The sequence below is a fragment of the Littorina saxatilis genome, unplaced genomic scaffold (assembly GCF_037325665.1).
Source record: "Littorina saxatilis isolate snail1 unplaced genomic scaffold, US_GU_Lsax_2.0 scaffold_2157, whole genome shotgun sequence".
Classification (NCBI taxonomy): Eukaryota; Metazoa; Mollusca; class Gastropoda; order Littorinimorpha; family Littorinidae; genus Littorina; species Littorina saxatilis.
The window spans coordinates 1-17,589 of NW_027127934.1; the positions used below are offsets into that span (position 1 = coordinate 1).

At 41.5% G+C, this 17,589-nt stretch overlaps 1 long non-coding RNA gene across 1 annotated transcript; it reads right to left on the reverse strand.

Moving 5' to 3' along the window:
- Nucleotides 1-654: 654 nt before the first annotated feature.
- LOC138956296 (uncharacterized) lies at nucleotides 655-7,174 on the reverse strand. The gene is made up of 3 exons (XR_011452591.1): nucleotides 7,021-7,174; nucleotides 2,365-2,523; nucleotides 655-1,321 (listed from the first exon to the last, which is right to left on the reverse strand). It is a non-coding gene; the product is annotated as an uncharacterized lncRNA (long non-coding RNA).
- Between the last annotated feature and the right edge of the window lie 10,415 nt (nucleotides 7,175-17,589).

Genomic DNA, 17,589 nt, shown 5'->3' on the forward strand with positions numbered 1-17,589 from the left:
GTAAAATGGGACTTTTATTTTTATAAGTTTCTGAGACAGAAGGTGTAGGATTAAAAGAGGCACGCTCTTTTTAAGCAATATGAGATTTTATGATTAATACCATTTACCGTTTGTGTGACTTTGAATATCACTTTTGGTTAGTTAGTTTCGAGTTATTATAATAATTGGAATATCAATGGCCCTCAAAGAGTTTTAAAACAAAACAAAACAGGAATTCAGATTAGCGTTTGAGATACCGTGCAGTGACAGGTTTTATTCTATTTTATTTATTTATTCATTTACTTTTTCTCGAGAAAAAAAATCAGTATTTTTTCCAAAATACGGAGACAGCGTGTCATTGTGGCATCATTTCGTGTCAAAGAGTGGAAAGTACGCTGTGTATCTGCTGTAGCCAGTGTTGGCAAACAGTGTAAAGTACGCTGCTTCTCTGCTGCAGTCAGTGCGTTAAAGAGTGAAAAGTACGCTGTTTCTCTGCTGCAGTCAGAGTGTAAAGTACGCTGTTTCTCTGCTGCAGCCAGGATGTTAAAGATTACAACGTTTGCGGACTTATTTAGTTTAGGCTTTTCAAGCGCTGGGTCAGATCTGTGGTTGGCAGATATTTTGCGTTTTGGTCGTTGCAAAGCAGAAACGGAGGGGGTGGGGCACGGTGGGGGGGGGGGGGGGCGTGGGGTTGGGAGTGTAGGGGCGAGGAGAAGAAAGGAAATGTTGCAAGCCCAATCATGGCCCGGGCACGATTTTTGATATAAGACATAGGAATACTCTCGGTACGGTTAGGGTGAGGGTCGAGGTTAGTTAGTTAGCTGTTGCTTTTTGGGTCCAGCGGACCATTTTAGGCCCTAGTATTGCAAAAGGATTAAAGTTTTCTAAAAAAAAGTTGTTTGAAATGTTTTCATGGGTTAATCTTTGAATGAGAGCGAAAAAGGATTTTTTTTACCCTACATGCCCCAACCGTGTTTCTTACCTGAACGAACCTTTGATGAACTTAGACCTGAACCATAGGAAGAGATTGTTTTTCTGCCACGCAGACCGGGCCTATAGGGAGAGCGCGAGGCCACATTTGGTGAACGCATATTTGACGCAGAGGGATAGCCCGGATTTGGTGAACGCATATATGACCCAGAGCGATAGCCCGGATTTGGTGAACGCATATCTGACCCAGAGCGATAGCCCGGATTTGGTGAACGCATATCTGACATAGAGAGAAAGTCCTCACATATTGAACGCAGATCTGACATATCTAACGACCTATACGGAATGTAGCTTCTGTCATTGGTGAACGTGCCTGGATATGTCTCCCGCTTGTCCCTGGACATGTCGAGTTCTGCAAAACAAAGAGCGGTGGGAGAGGATGGGCGGGGGAGGGGGGGTGGGGGGGGGGGGGGGGGTGGGTGGGTGGGTGAGGAAAGAGGCGAATATGAGCTGAAGGTCGAATTGTGTTTACAAAGTATCTTAAGAATTGTGTTTACAAAGTATTTGCGCACGCGTGGCACACACACACACACACACACACACACACACACACACACACACACACACACACACACACACACACACACAAACGCGCATGTACTAACACTAACATGTGCGCGCGCTCCCAACATCAGCCATCACCGCAACGCACACACAGAACATGCAGGTTAATTTAACAAGTAAAGAGGAAACAATATCTGGTGATGGGAATAGATTGCTTTCGTCTCCTTTGTAAGGATTAGTGTGCATTTCACCGGGCACTTATACAAACAAGTCGCGTGAAGCGATATAAAAACATTTAGTCAATCTGTCGCCGTCAAACTAAATGATCAATACCAACAACCTGTCATCGCCGAAACTACATTTAGAAAGTCTCGACTAACCATACCCGAAGTTTGAAACGGGTCATGCTCGTGTCCGCGAAGCATGTGAACGGTCTACTTACTTTACCTATTTTCTTACATGCTGAGCAAATCTTTAGAATAAACATGACATATATCTATATTGTTTTGAATTCAAGAGAAAAAATTAGAAATACAACATTTCAACAGATTTCCTTAAAAAAAGAAGGCGTCAGAGTGCCGCCTCAAGTTTCACTAAAAGCCGGATATGACGCCGTCAAATATATTTCTTAAAAGAATGAGAAAAAAACACCGTCTGATGGTATTACTTGGTAGAATTTGTAGGTACAGTTTCATGAAGATCGGGCCAGTAGTTTTCTCTGAATCGCTCCACACAGACAGACAGACCCACATACACCACAACCCTCGTCTCGATTCCCCGTCTACGTTAAAACATTTAGTCAAAACTTGACTAAATGCAACAACCCAACAAACGCACCATGCAATAAATCAATCAACCGCAATGCATGACATGTCCCCCTTGACAGCTTACCGGGTTGGCTGTTTGCAGCACGTGCAGGGTTGACAGGAACAATGGGGTCATCATGAGCAGAGGTCACAGAGGGGTAAACCAGCACCACCCCCACTCCCACCGCTGCTACCAACATCAGCTTCAACATTTTTTTCCTCCTTCTGGTCTTTCTGATTAGTCCTGTTCAACACAGACCATTCTTCTGTCATGATCAGATCACACAAACAAACAAGCGAACGAATGAACAGACATAAAAAGCAAGCACATGAACTACCAAACAAACGGATGAACGAACATATACATTTATAAACAAACATTCAAACCAAAAAACAAGCAACCAAGCGAACGACTGAGCGATCATTCAAATAAACAAAAAAATGAACGAATGGGTACACACAATAATTCACGAACAAAAGAAACACAGAAATTAATAGAATGACCCAAGCAAACACACAAACATGCTAACAAACATACAAACAAACATACACACAAACATGCACAAGTTGACCGCACAGAAACATTCACACAAGCATACAAACAAACATCTGGCCGATGTGAATGCGTGATATATTGTGTAAAAAATTCCATCTCACACGGCATTAACTAATTAATATGTAAAGCGCGGAGAGCACAGTTAATTGTGGTTCGCGCTATATAAGCTCTCATAATAAATAAATAAATAAATATACACAAACCAACAACCCTGTATACATGCCGAAAGGAAGTTCAAAACTGCAGACATTACAAAAACCTATCACTCAAATAAAAGACTTTCTTTAAAATGTAAATGAAGAGTCTGTCGAAACTTTTGGGAACAATGGATGTTTTGACAGCTCTAAGAACTTCTGTGTTAATGTTTACACCTCAATCTATGATATGATTTGTACGTATTCATAATCGACAACGATCATAATTATGGGTAAAACAACCCCCCGCGGGTTAGGGGGAGTCCCATATTGGTTGGGACCAGAAAGAATTTACCCGATGCCACCCAGCGGAGTGGCGCAGTGGTTAGAGCGCTTGCCTCTCACGCTGGAGGTCGTGGTTCGTCCCCCACTCGGGGACAAATACAAATACCCGATTTTTCCGAGCGCTCTCCAGTCCACCCAGCTGGAAATGGGTACCTGACCCTATTCAGGGCCGGGGAAGGCAAAGGCAGCGAGGGAGAGGAGATGGGCACCGCCCTCATAAAAAGCTGGCCCCCAGAAAAGTGGAGATCTCTAACATCTCTCTCCCCTACGACCAGATGGTTATGGGAATACCTTTACCTTTACCTTTTTTTACCCAGCATGTCGTAAGAGGCGACTAACGGTTCTGTTTCTTCTCTTCTTTTGTCTTATTTCTGCCTTACCAGTCCTTTCACCTATATTTCCTTCCAAGAAAACTCTCCCTACTATTCCCTGCAGTTTTCCAATTCTTTTCTTGTTGTCTTATTTCTACCTGACTGGATCCATCACCTTTATTTCACTTACCAAAAGTCTTCTTTTCCACATCCTTATTTCTCTGCACCCCGCATGTCGTATGAGGCGACCAACGGATTCTGTTTCTCCTTTAACCCTTGTTAAGTGGTTCTTGTATAGAATATAGTCAATGTTTGTAAAGATTTTAGTAAGCAGTATGTAAGAAATGTTTAGTCCTTTGTACTGGAAACTTGCATTCTCCCAGAAAGGTAATATATTGTACTACGTTGCAAGCCCCTGGAGCAATTTTTTGATTAGTGCTTTTGTGAACAAGAAACACTTAACAAGTGGCTCTATCCCATCTCCCCCCGCCCCCCTTTCCCCTATCCCATCTCCCCCCTTTCCCTCGTCGCGATATAACCTTCGTGGTTGAAAACGACGTTAAACACCAAATAAAGAAAGAAAGAAAGAAAGATGGGTAAAACAAATAGATGAATAAATCAAGAATAGGTCAGTTCCCACTGCATCTCTAACACCCCCATTCCACGCAACCGTTCTAGGTCCCGTTCCCGTACCGACCAAGGAACGGTGCGGGCACGGGAGGGATCGGGAGGGAACCGTAATGGAACGTAAATGATCGATAACGGAACTGCTTTGAACGGTAGGGACGGTTGAGTTTGGGCTGCATGTTCAAAATTTTTAGCCGTTCCCCTCCCGATCAGAATGAACGGTAATGGAACCTTAACCCATCGGTAACGGAACGCTTGGATCGTTTTAAAGGAACCTAAAACAACGGTAACGCAACGGTAGCACTCTCACACACTGAGTTGTCATACCCACATTCCACACAACCGTTTTAGGTCCCATTCCCGTACCGACCAAGGACGGCTGCCACTATGGTCAGACGCTGCTCAAAGATGCCAAAAACGGCCGTTTGCGCAGCGTTTCATTGTTGAGGCAGCCGTCCTTGGTCGGTACGGGAACGGGACCTAGAACGGTTGTGTGGAATGGGGGTGTAATATAAGTGGGGACAGAGCTTTAATAAAAACTATTGTAATTCAATCAAGTTTGCGTTTGAATGAAACAGATCCTGTGATTGGTCAGAATGCCCCAACTCATTAAAAATTACCGGTGACTAATTGTCGCACTCGCTAAAAAAATCCATTAACCACCTGCTGGCGAGGCGCATTGATACAGCCTCAACTAGTCTCGGTTAGCTTTGAGGGTCATTTCACAAGTAGGAATTATGAAGGCCAACAAAATACCGAGACCATAAGGTATGCGAAGTGATGACGTCGAATACGTGACGTAAGTTGATGCATGAATTCTTCCGGACTACGTCAGTCAATTCCAAAGATCGCTTTTGTGATGACAAGAATTTGTTTTAGAGTTTGATGTCCAGAAACCCGTCAAAAAAGAAGGGAAAATGTGTGTGAAAGAAAACAAAACAGGAGCAGAGTGATACGATAGGAATTCAGAGACATATTTCTTGGGACTTGACCCTTGCAGGTAGGTGGACTGAAAGTAGTGTGTGAACAGAACAGAACCAATTCTGTCTGTTTACCATCGCATGAAAGCAGGAAAGAGATCGTCGTCAGATTGAATTACAATAACATTAACATGCTTCGATTTGAAACTTCTCGGTCTTCATCGTGGATTGACGCCCTCCCAAAGTCTAATTGAAGCCCTCCGTCGCTTCGCTCCGTCGGGCTTCAATTAGCTTTTGTCGGGCGTCAATCCCCGATAAAGACGTCGAAGTTTCAAATGGAAGCATGTTAATGTGTAATTGTAATTCAATCGAGTTTGCGTTTTAATGAAACAGATCCTGTGATTGGTCAGAATGCCCCAACTCATTAAAAATTACATGCTTCCATTTGAAACTTCGCTCCGTCGGGCTTCAATTACCTTTGGTCGGGCGTCAATCCCCGATGAAGACCTCGAAGTTTCAAATGGAAGCATGTTAATGTGTAATTGTCATCATTTCCACGACTTTTCATTCATCAACGAGGTCGGTAACAAAAACAGCACAATGTTCGTATGTAACTTCTTCTTCTTCTTCTGCGTTCGTGGGCTGAAACTCCCTCGTACACTCGTGTTTTTTGCACGAGTGGAATTTTACGTGTATGACCGTTTTTTTGACGAGCTCGGTAACAAAAACTACACAATGTTTGTATGTAACAAATCGCCGGTTCCCATGAGTGCGAGAAGAAGATTACAAATGAATAATCGTAAGCAAAACCCAATGGAAACGCTCGGAGTTTCTTTGCCTCTTCTAATTGACGTTTCTTTGGACAACGACAGTTTACTCACTTGCAGTACTCGAGTGAATTGCAATGGCAAACGAACCGAGAAAAAAACCTGAACAAACACCAAAACTACAACCAAATGACAACAGGCAAACGTACAAAAAAGATAAACGAATGAAGCCTACCCAACCAATATAAGCAAATCCACCTAGTGTGTTTATCCCTGGTTTGCGTCACACGTGTACGGCGAAAAATTAGCTTGCACGTCGATCCGATTGACCCCTGATGTTTACATTATTATATTGACCATGACATACTAAAAGATCACTACGTCCAGTGAGTGTATCGAAACACTAAGCACCAACCATACCTGTAAAATATTTAACGATGTCATCAGCTCAAAATATTGAAAATATCAACTTTGACCAGCTTTGACTGGCTGACTACCGAGAACACTCATCGCGCATGTCTTCAATTGCTGCAGTGCTCTGGGGCCCTAAACATGAAAACTTGGTTCACAGCATGGCTCCCTGTTTATGATTTTGCACTTACTTTTGCATACAAAAATTGATGACAAAAACAATGTTTGGTGGGTTGCTGTCAGACAAGTTATGTTGTCGGTCCTCGCTGAGCATATCGCCTTCTGTTTCATCTTTATCAGCCTCGGTCGATACAGTTGAAACAGAAGACGATATACTCCCCTCGGACCGACAAAAACCCCGCTAGTCTGTCAACGACCCACCGAACATCTTACAATGTTAAAACAATGTGGCACTCCAGACAAGATTCTTAACTTTTGGAAAAAGATCAGGATTTCTTACAAGATTTCAAGTACCGACTGCCACAGAGTCTGAGTTTTAAGGAACCGAGTGCGCCGAGTACAAAACAGAGAATGAGTCGTTGGACACAAACTTGTCTTCGACACTCCAAGTTTGAGACTCTATAAAGGATCATCACCAGTCTCACAACGAGCAAGACTTTGTCGCCTGACAAAGCTGTATCAGCAGGTAGACGTTAGAGCTGATACTTACCTGTAAAGCTGATGGCAGAGCTTGTCCCTGTAGGTTGAAAGTGCGGTCTTCTCCGAGAGCAGAGCTTGTCCGTTTAGTTTGCACGTGCGATCTCATCCGACGAGAGAGCTTGTCTGTTCTGGCTGACACTGTGGTCTTTATATAATGTTTGAATATAACTGAGAGTGTCTGGCATGGAGAATAACTGGGCAGGGCTTGATGGAATCAAGCATGCGAATGTCGACGTGGACCAATCAAATTGTGCCAACGAGTATCTTCCGATTCGAATATACTCTTTACCTGCTTCTATTATCTCATATTCGACAGCGAAACGTGTGATGTGGGTGGAGTTTGATGGAATGAGACGCGTGTATGTCGACGTGGCCCTATGAAAAAACGGCAACAAATACCTGTCAAGGTCCATCACCTACACCTTCTTTTCACCTAAATACAACAGCGACATTGTATCCCCCCCTCCCCGCCCTACTTCCCAGCTGAGTCTGACAAAAACCAAGAAGTTAGGTGATACGCACAGTTTTTAAACTTTTGGGTTGATCTTCCGGGAAACTATGGTTTCGTTTAAACACGAAGCTGGTGCGTTATGATGTCTGTTGTTGTTGTTGTTGTTGGTGTTGGTGTTGTTGTTGTTGTTTTACGACGTGTCGTGCCCGACAAGGAGCTGGGGCTGGGTTGGGAAGGGTTTTGGGGTTGGGGGAAGGGAGGGGCAGGTTTGTGATCGTTTTTCTCCCCCCCCCCCTTTTTATTGAATTAGTCATTCAGGAGGATCAGCATATTTCTGTTACCCCTGTGTCCAAAGCAAAACAAAAATAATAAAATGTCAACGACACGTGGACTTCAGTTTGAAACAAGTGAAAGCCGTGAGTCACAAAAGCCAAGAAGTCAAGTGTTCAAAGCGTACTGCTCGTCGACCCCTGGCTTGATCTTAAGTGCAATAGTTTTTTCATTAAAACATCAAGCTGGTACGCCATGATGTCAGTTGAAGTTCATTGTCACGGACACAATTTTGTCGGACAAGGAGCGACGGTTGGCTTGATCTAAACCGGGGGGGGGGGGGGGGTATGGTAGGTATGGGGGTGTCTTTCTTTTTGGAGGGGAGAGGAGGCGAACGTAATGAAAAGATCCACTTCCTGCAAAACAAAACTGCAAAATTAAGGTTTGGGAAGTTAACTATCTCGTTGCCTGACGGCGTTGTTCGACAGAGTCACCCAGGCTGGACAAGACAAAGCCACCTGACGGTGTGGATGTTGACCGGTGAAGAGTTCAGGCAGCTTCCAGGTGAACTACGTGCACAGGTCACTGCATGCAGGGTCATACGTACCAATGAATTCATTTACTATTGTATCGCGGAGTTGACAATATGTTCACATGTGGTGTTTTTCCAAAATTAAAAAGAGTTCAGATGAACCTCTATTCACCTCTCACTTCAAGCATGGGCTTCTTGAAAGACAAATTAAAAGGAACCAACGTTAGAGGACTCAAACTTGAATCATTTACCGCAGCAAAATTTTTGCTGAACTGGCTAGAACTAAAATATTGCGTATTCGCTACAAATCGTGAGGGGGTAAATACGATTCAGTTGCAATATAAGAGACCCCCTCCCCCCCCCCCCCCCCCCCCCCAATGTGTCTCCATCCCCATATGTTTGAACAATGAAGCGTTGCACCATCTTGTTGGTAGATAACAGTGTTCATATTAACTCCCCTTGTCCACCTTAGTGCAGGAATGAACTTGGTCTGCAGGTAGGTCCAATTGTCATGGAGGATTTACACGTCCGTGTTGCAGCAGTCTGAATAGGAGCCTGGATAGAGCACATTAACAATTACTGAGGAAAGACCAGTTTCTACCAAACGTGCAAGACATAATCTCCCATCATTCTGCTATTGTTTGGTGAACACATTTTTCAAATCTCTCTTCGCGATCAAAAATGAGATTAAAAAGAAAATAGGGCGCTTTTAGACCAACCTGTGTGTGTGTGTGTGTGTGTGTGTGTGTGTGTGTATGTGTGTGTGTGTGTGTGTGTATACGTGTGTGTGTGTGTGTGTACACGTGTGTGTGTGTGTTTACACGTGTGTGTGTGTGTGTGTGGGGGGGGGGGGGGTAATTAAAAGATCGGCTTGTGTTTACAAATTTGCAAGGCACAGGTTTGGTCACAACAAAACCAACAGAACAAACACAGAAAAAAAGGCGAACTACCTAGTTGTCTGATGCTGTTGTTCTCCAATAGACCTTTTTCGTATAACCTTTGCCCCCAGCGTTTCGACCAATCAGATTTTAGGGCACGGCAGCCTCTCTCTGATAACCGGAACTAGGGGGAAATAGGTGCCTGGCCTGAAATACCTCTTTCACTTTCGATTCTCGAAGATTACTATTTGCCAGAGGATTACTTTGAGAAATTCTGCAAGAAAACGGATTATCTTGTGGGCATATCCAGCGTCACGGACGAGGCATTCGGACGAACATAAAGGCACGTGGAAATCAACAAAACAACTATATTAAGTTGACAATGATCGAGGATTATGCAACTTGTGACTGTTGTTCTCTGTGAAGTATGAAATAGAGAAATATTTAATTTGTGGGCGAGTTCTTCGATGTTTGATGTGCGTCACGGACGAGGCCAAAATTCTGTCCTATTTTTCAATCACAAAGAAGTAAGTTGATATTTCTGCGAATTGTGTTCGCTGTTTTCGTTCATAGCGATGAAACATTAATGGCAAGCATTGCTCTTTCGGTAAAGATAATTCAAAAAGTTAAAAAATAAATCACATTTCGGAGAAACGCTTGAACATTTGTCACGGACGAGGCCAGTACGCGTCACGGACGAGGCACGTACGAAATGCACTATAGTAGTGACGTCTTCAGGAGATCAACAAATTTTATTATAGCAACATATCGTTTTCAGTAGTCACCCACAATGTGAGACTATTATTAATCTGGGTCAGTGTTTACATTCGCTCGTTCGTCCGCCCGGGTTACGTCTGTCCGTTAGCTTTAGTAAGCATAAAGAAGGATCCTCAAGAGCCCATGAATATTTGAAAACAAAACTTGGTGGATAGGTACATATGGGTAATATAATCTGTCGTGCAAAGTTTCAAGGTTGTAAATGAAAGGTCAAGGTCAGATCTATGTTCGAACCTTGATTTTTTTTCAGATTTGTGTTGGAGAGTTATCCAGCCAAAGTTTTAATCCAATCAAGTTGAAAATTGGTATTGTGACAGAGTGTATATTAAGAAATGCATGGATGTCCGCTAACGAAAGAATGGCGGTTACATCAAAATGATGTTGGTATCACCCTTGACAACCACATAATGTGTTTGGGTTGCTTCACATTTTTAGTAATCTGCATTCCCCACAATTATTGATAAAAAAACAACATTCCACAGGCACATATTATTGTCTAGACTAACGCATCATATAGGTCTAAATTAATCAGCTGACTGATTTCTGATGAAGCACGCGCAAAGACAGGGAGACAAAAGGAAGGCAAATACCGCTATAACACATCAAAAAGTGCCTCGTCCGTGACACAATTAAGTCAGCAACTGTATGTCTGGCAAATTAAATAAAAGCGACAAATAGTGCCTTTCGAAAAGCTTGAAGATAATCTCAAGTAAAATTTCTGTATAAAACGAAATGCAATCAGTACATGAATTTTTGTATCCAAAATGTCACGGACGAGGCCATTTAGGGGGGTGAGTTGCATTCTTTAATATTTTGGCTACAAAGAGTTTCAACAACTGCCGACTTATATCACAGTATACATCAATGTCAGTCTCATGTGATATGATGATTACTGAAATTACAAAAAAAATTGGATTGTACTGAACCCGAATCTAAAAAAAGTGACCAAAAACGTCACTTCATGCACAGTGAAATCCTCTTAAACAATATGACTGCTAAACAAGGGACATAACTCAGTGAGGAAAATAAAATATTGATTATGAACATATGAACATTCTACAACAAAGCCAGCGTACCAAAATAAAGAAATTTGTGTTTTAATTTCAAGCGTTGAGAGAGCTAATTTTTTGGACATGCCCTTGTTCAAAATCATGAACAAAAAGTCAAGGACATGCACGAAGGTATGGTTTGAAACGGCTATTTGTGGTATATGGACGAAAGACTTGGCGAACTTCCCCTGCATAAGCGAGGGTGCGTATCGCTAGCGCTACGTGTCATTTGTGCTGAGTGTCATTTGTCCTACGTGTCATTTGTGCTATGTGCCGTTATCGCTACGTTGATTAGTGCTACAAATAATTTGTCGATGAGTCGCTATCATTCGTTCATTATCACTACGTGTCGACAGCTCTACATCTTTTAGCGCGACGTGTCATTATCGCTACGTGTCAATACCACTACTTACTGACGACTCTCTCTTTTTCATTTTTTCAGTCTCTCGCTCTCACTCGTGGTTTGTGTGTGTATATGTATATCTGTGTATGTATGTGTGTGCGTGTGTCTGTCTGTTTCAGTGTGTGTGTGTGTGTGCCTGTGTGTGTATGTGTGTGTGTGTGTGTGTGTGTGTGACTCTCTCTATCTCTCTCTATCTCTCTCTCTTGCTCGCTCGCTCGCTCGCTCACTCACTCTGTCTCTCTCTCTGCCTCTTTCTCTCTCTCTCTCTCTCTCTCTCTCTCTCTCTCTCTCTCTCTCTCTCTCTCTCTCTGTGGCCTTAATAATAAACCATTCTGAGTTCTGAGCTCTCTCTCTCTCTCTCTCTCTCTCTCTCTCTCTCTCTCTCTCTCTCTTCTCTCTCTCTCTCTCCCTCGCTCTCTCTGAAGGAATATTTTCTTGTTCCTTTCAATTTGCCCGAGATTTGCAATTTTCGGAAGAAAGTCTCTGCATGATTTTCAGTTGTTTCTTTCGGATTTTGATCTTTTTAGAAAAAAGGGGCTTTGTTTTTGACTAATTGTAAGACAGTGTTATTGCATATATTTGTAAATGGAAATATTGACACAAGGTATAACCGAGGATATTGAAACCTTTTCTTCTCTCCCAAATTCTTTTATGAAATGAGAGGGGGGGAGAGAGAGAGGGGGGGGGGGGGATTGACAGACAGAAAAAGCGCGAGAACGCAGAAGAGAGAGACAGTTTAAAGGGATGGAGGGTGCTTTTTATTTTATGGTTGGTTGGTTTTAGTTCTCAATGCACTGTTTTTGACAATAGTTTTCATTCGGTAAAAGCCAAATTCAATTACCGCTCTCTCTCTCTCTCTCTCTCTCTCTCTCTCTCTCTCTCTCTCTCTCTCTCTCTCTCTCTCTCTCTCTCTCTCTCTCTCTCTCTCTTCATTACACACACACACACACACACACACACACCGCACACACACACACGCACACACACGCGTACACACGGTATCGTACACACAAACTCACACACAGAAAAACATCCGTGTATGTATATACGGTATCATGCGAGAGAGAGAGGTAGAGAGTGGGGAGGGGGAAATCCAAGATTAAGGGTGGGTACGAAGTCAACGTAGTTGGCATCGCTGATAGCCGTGCCATTGCCAGACACGAAGTGACTCGAGCAGACTTTTCAATGGCACGACAAACCCCTGTCGTCGGATTGCTTGCACCCATCGCGTCCTTCGCTGTTACGCCTTCGCACTTGCACCCATCGGAAAGCCATACAATGACAAATTCTGTCCACCGTATTTCTCTTTCTTCATTCCACTGTTGCACTTGCAGTTGCAAACACAACAGTTTGCCTCGTCGTCTCCGCACTTGACTTTGCACAAAGCCTCGTTGTCGATTTTTCCTTTTGCCCCCTAGTTCCGGTAGATCTGACAATAAACTTCACACCGCATGCGCCAAAATTTAAGTGAAAAAGGTCTATTAAATCACCGAAACTGGCCATGAAATTAAAGGTCACCTGAAGGTGGATGATGTTGGCCTGCGAAAAGCCTACTCAACTTCCAGATGACTGAGTTAGTCGCTTGGTCGTAGCACGCCAGTTTTTACATTTAGTCAAGTTTTGACTAAATGTTTTAACATAGAGGGGGAATCGAGACGAGGGTCGTGGTGTATGTGTGTGTGTATGTGTGTGTGTGTGTGTGTGTGTGTTTGTGTGTTTGTGTGTGTGTGTGTGTCTGTGTGTGTCTGTGTCTGTGTGTCTGTATGTGTGCGTAGAGCGATTCAGACTAAACTACTGGACCGATCTTTATGAAATTTGACATGAGAGTTCCTGGGAATGATATCCCCGGAAACTTTTTTCTTTTTTTCGATAAATGTCTTTGATGACGTCATATCCGGCTGTTTGTAAAAGTTGAGGCGGCACTGTCACACCCTCATTTTTCAATCAAATTGATTGACATTTTGGCCAAGCAATCTTCGACGAAGGCCGGACTTCGGTATTGCATTTCAGCATGGTGGCTTAAAAATTATTTTATGACTTTGGTCATTAAAAATCTGAAAATTGTAAAAAAAAAAAAAAAATTATAAAACGATCCAAATTTACGTTCATCTTATTTTTCAGCATTTTCTGATTCCAAAAACATATAAATATGTTATATTTGGATTAAAAATAAGCTCTGAAAATTAAAAATATAAAAATTATGATTAAAATTAAATTTCCGAAATCGTTTTAAAAACTATTTCATCTTATTCCTTGTCGGTTCCTGATTCCAAAAACAAGTAGATATGATATGTTTGGATTAAAAACACGCTCAGAAAGTTAAAACGAAGAGAGGTACAGTAAAGCGTGCTATGAAGCACAGCGCAACCGCTACAGCGCCAAACAGGCTCGTCACTTTCACTGCCTTTTGCACTAGCGGCGGACTACGTTCAGTTTCATTCTGTGAGTTCCACAGCTTGACTAAATGTAGTAATTTCGCCTTACGCGACTTGTTCCTCTCTCTCTTTTTCTCTTTCTTTGTTCTTTGTTAATGGGCTGCAACTCCCACGTTCACTCATGTTTTTGCACGACTGGGCTTTAACGTGTATGACCGTTTTTACCCCGCCATTCAGGCAGCCATACGCCGCTTTCGGGGGAAGCATGCTGGATATTTTGGTGTTTCTATAACCCACCGAACTCTGACATGGATTACAGGAACTTTTCCGTGCGCACTTGGTCTTGTGCTTGCGTGTACACACGACGGGGGACAAGGCACTAGCAGGTCTGCACATGAGTTGACCTGGGAAGTCGGACAAATCTCCACCCTTAACCCACCAGGCGGCCGCGATAGTGATTTGAACTCACAACCTTCCGCATAGGAGGCCGATGTCTTATCCACTAGGCCACTGCGCCCGTCTAGTCTCACTCAAATCTCCGAGCATCTCTGACTTCTTTATAGAAAGATAAACACACAAAAACCCAAAGCTTATACGACTCAATTTTGACACGTCTGCTGCAGAATAAAGTACCTAAACTTCCTAGGACTGAATTATGATAGTTTGTGTATCTTCTTGAAATAGAGATGGGGTCAACGCAATGCCATGTTCCGTTGAATATGTGCGCGATATAAATTGCATAAAATAAGAAAAATAAAATAAGCAAAAAAAAATTCCCTGCGCTTAGAACTGTACCCACGGAATACGCGCGATATAAGCCTCATATTGATTGATTGATTGATTGATTGATTGGTTGCAATGTAGACTTAAGCGGGATAACCCTCCCTTCCTTCCCCCCTCCCAACCCTCCCCCTTGTCTTTTTAATAAGAAGCTCGAGAGGACGAGTCGTTTGTTGTTTACTGCAAGCAACTCAGTTAAATGAAATGTTGCTGTGTTTATGTTTTTAAATGTAATTCGCTCAATTAAATAGTATTTGCGCCATACAAATATCCTCAGTATTTCGGCGATAATGTTTAAAGTCCAAAGTTTTCGGCCAAAGCTTTGAGAGAAAATAATAATAATAATAATAATAATAATGATAATAATAATTGTCAGTAAGTACTGGTGTCACATGACTGATGTGAACCAGTTGATTGGCTAATGGCGATAAGCTAAAACTGCGTGGTTCGCTTGCCCTAGCCGACGACATAAACCTCGCAGCAAATTAACATCTTGGGCAAATGTGAACAAACAAACGATGGGGACATAATACGTGTAGGGTTCACAGCATTCTTACGGTTCATATATGTAGTACCAGTCTCCCCGATGAGTGAAGATACAACACGAGAAACATACCACATTTACTTTGAAAATCCGAGTCTGCTAACCGTGGCCTTGGCCGGTGTCACGATTTCATCTTTCGCCTGTGTACATATTTCCCCCTCGATATTTACTCGAGACTGAAATGTTGTTTCCTGGTAAAATTAAGAAGTGAAATTATTTATGGACGAAAAGCATGTTAGTTTCTTGCATGTGAAGAAAATTGGTGGTGAAATTTAATAGATTTCACTCCCAAAATCGAATTCTTCGAAAACGTGTACCGAGTGGTTACGTCCCTTGAGTAAGAAGGGAAACATTTTAGGATGAATCAAATTTCTAAGTTAAATAAAAATAATTGGTTGGACAAATTTGGCCCCATGAATGTAAGGTACACAAGGTCGCTCATCAGTACTATCGAAGGGTGGTTTTTTTGTTCAGTGTAGAGTTTATACTAGATCAACGAGGCCGAGAATCGAAATATCAACACGGCGAAAGATGAAAACGTCACACCGGAGTCAATTCAAGGGGCAACACTCTGCACAGTCAATCTGTCGAAGCTCGATGAAGGTTTCGAATCGCAAATAACTGAGAGCACAGTCCTTTCTCCGAGTTTAAATGAGGTCTCTATGAAAGATCATCACTTCAATTTTAGCTTAACGCTACACTGGAATTTACCAACAGAAATTAAAACAAGAGTTTGCGTGTGACGAAAGCACGACACACTTGAGACAGCCCACACAAAAGTAGATCCAGTGACACAAACCTGACCACACAGTTACGCCTATCCAAATGCGCGTTGCAAAATGTGCGTTTTGAATCTTCTTTTTTCTCTGGCGGTACTGACAATATCGTTATTGAAACAATCCCAGTGCACTAAGGGATTTATAGAGCAAATCTCGAAAATAATTATTGAACTTAGCGCTATGCGCTTCGTTCAATAATGAATTTTCTCGATTTCAGTCAAAACTTGACTAAATGTAACAAGTCGCGAAAGGCGAAATTACAACATTTAGTCAAGCTGTCGAACTAACAGAATGAAACTGAACCCACTGCATTTTTACAGCAAGAGCGTATACTCGAAGCATGGTTTAAATTGAAAACGTTGCAATGCCTAAAAGATCAATATATACAATCGTGGTTTTCAGAATTAAATGAAAAAGAAACTTGTTTGAATTATAGATTATTTAAAGATACATTTTAATTTGAAAATTATTTGAACATTTTACCCAATAACCTAGCACTCTCTTTTTTACGTTTTAGAACATTAAATCATAAATTACCAATACAGAAAGGCCGAATGTTAAATATACCACATAACGAAAGAATATGTGTTAAATGCCAGTCTGGAGAACTCGGGGATGAATTTCATTATATATTTCAGTGTCATTTTTTTGAAAATGTGAGGAAAAGGTTTTTACCATTGTATTTTCGTAGAAATTCAAATGCAGTCAAATTTAAACATTTATTTGAATTAACAAAGAAACGAAAGTTATTGAATTTAATATATTTTATTAAGAGTATTTTGAAAGAGTTCTGATTATTTGATCACGTGTTTTCTTTTTATTAAAACAAAAACAAACACAGAAACATATACATTCCTGTAAAAAAAAATATGATTACAATTATTTTGTTATGAATTAAGCTTGATTCATTTTCGGTTAATTAGAAGTGTTGTGTCTCATTAATACATATATCTTTTTTGTCGTGTTTATTGCAATTTTTATTTTATTCATGTAACCCTAGGGGTTTTTGAAATAAATATTGACTTGACTTGACTTGTCAGTCCACCGCTCGATGCAAAGGCAGTGAAATTGACAAGAACAGCGGGGTAGTAGTTGCGCTAAGAAGGATAGCACGCTTTTCATTATCTCTATTCTTTTTAACTTTCTGAGCGTGTTTTTAATCCTAACATATCACATCTATATGTTTTTGGAATCAGGAACCGACAAAGAATAAGGTGACATTGTTTTTAAATCGATATCGGAAATTTTATTTTAATAAAAATGTTTATATTTTTAATTTTCAGAGCTTGTTTTTAATCCGAATATAACATATTTATATGTTTTTGGAATCAGAAAATGATGAAAAATAAGATGAACGTAAATTTGGATCGTTTTATAAAAAAAATATTTTTTTTACAATTTTCAGATTTTTAATGACCAAAGTCATTAATTGATTTTTAAGCCACCAAGCTGAAATGCAATACCGAAGTCCGGCCTTTGTCGAAGATTGCTTGGCCAAAATTTCAATCAATTTGATTGAAAAATGAGGGTGTGACAGTGCCGCCTCAACTTTTACAAAAAGCCGGATATGACGTCATCAAAGGTATTTATCGAAAAAAATAAAAAAATTCCGGGGATATCATTCCCAGGAACTCTCATGTCAAATTGCATAAAGATCGGTCCAGTAGTTTAGTCTGAATCGCTCTACACACACACACAGACACACACACAGACACACACACACACACACACACACACACAC